Source organism: Seriola lalandi, unplaced genomic scaffold (genome assembly GCF_002814215.2).
Source record: "Seriola lalandi dorsalis isolate HSWRI2012SDOR001 ecotype SW California unplaced genomic scaffold, Sedor1 jcf7180002054630, whole genome shotgun sequence".
Taxonomy (NCBI): Eukaryota; Metazoa; Chordata; class Actinopteri; order Carangiformes; family Carangidae; genus Seriola; species Seriola lalandi.
The window spans coordinates 2,427,486-2,428,895 of NW_019525183.1; the positions used below are offsets into that span (position 1 = coordinate 2,427,486).

The 1,410-nt window shown below is 47.9% G+C and overlaps 1 protein-coding gene across 1 annotated transcript in view; it reads right to left on the reverse strand.

Moving 5' to 3' along the window:
• The window catches only part of LOC111665242 (Krueppel-like factor 7), a 35,488-nt gene that overhangs the window by 6,528 nt on the left and 27,550 nt on the right, over nucleotides 1–1,410 (reverse strand). The gene's annotated exons all lie outside the window — the stretch shown is intronic.

Sequence of the window (1,410 nt, forward strand, 5' to 3'; positions counted from 1 at the left end):
GGTGGGGTGGGGTGGGCGGAGGGGTAGCGATAATTAGGCCAGTCACACGGCATAATGGCAAGGAAGCCACAATCTGCCAGCTGCGTCCGGCTCCGTACATGTCACCTGCATCAGTCACATCCCATCTGGACCGCTGGCTCGTGGTTGAATGCAGACACACTGACACACTGACCAGCTCTGCTTGAGTGGCTTTGGCACAAAAAGTGGCTTAATTTGTTGAATGTGATTATCAAAAGGAACACAATCGATGGCTCAACAGCTTTGTGAGAGAGGAGAGTGCTTGAACAAAGACAGCAGTGGTTTGGAGCCATTAGCTGCATCAGCTGTTGAAGAAATCTGCCAATTGTGTGCAGATTTGTTGAGATGGGGCAGAAGCTTAAAAAAAAAAAAAATCAATAACGTATACAGTGTTTTTCTGTTCCAATTAAAGGTAGATTTCTGTGTTTTTAGTGTGTTAAATGCCACTACCACTATCATGAAGTAAAATTTAATGCCAAAGTTTCACGACAAGCCGGGGCAAATGAGAAAACAACACAAATCTCTTGACATATGACCCGCAGCGTCGCATTGTCCGTGGAGTGTACTCGGCGAGCAGCCATGTTACAGAGCGCTCCATTAGCAGGAATCGTGTAAGGTTTGGTGGTGAGAAACAGAGGAGCATGAGGTTACAGCTGTGATGAAGTGATAAATGAACAAGTGAGAAAAGAGTGACTTCCACTCAGCGATCATGATCGTAGCAACAACAACAACAACAACAACAACAACAAAAACACCAATAGTGAATACAAACTGATGACACTTCAGTATCACTTAAGATTCATTGACATTAAAGGAATTTAATTCAGATAAAATAATATTCATGGCAGGTAAACCCTGTTCAGTAAACATGTTTGTGTTAATAAAAAAAAGATGCAGTTTAAGTCCCTTTAGTTTAGAGAAATTATCCAGGTCCCCTTCAAAAACCATCCATGCATGTCCCCATTGTGGACCTGTATCCCTCCATCCTGCCTCACTTCCCAGAAACCTCCAGAACAGCAGGTCTGGGCCATCCGGCTCTGGCCAATGAGATTCCCGGGAGGCAGGGATGCCTGATTGTGTTGCCTAGCAACGGCAGCGAGGGGGTGGGCTGTATATGTGTGTGTGTGTGTGTGTGTGTGTGTGTGTGTGTGTGTGTGTGAGAAGGAAGGGGGTGGGGGGGGTGCTGAAACATGAGGAGGCAGTAGTCAGTGCAGCCGGCTGGATCTGGCAACGGCACGCCGCCATGCCACCGGCCAATTACCGAGCACGCTGGTAGAGCACGGAGGCAGTTGCCTAGCGACGGTAACTGTAGAGCTGTACTGGGCAATAGGTGGGAGGGAGGGAGAGAGGGAGTGGGGGAGATGGCCGTGGTGGTAGTAGTGATGGTGGTGT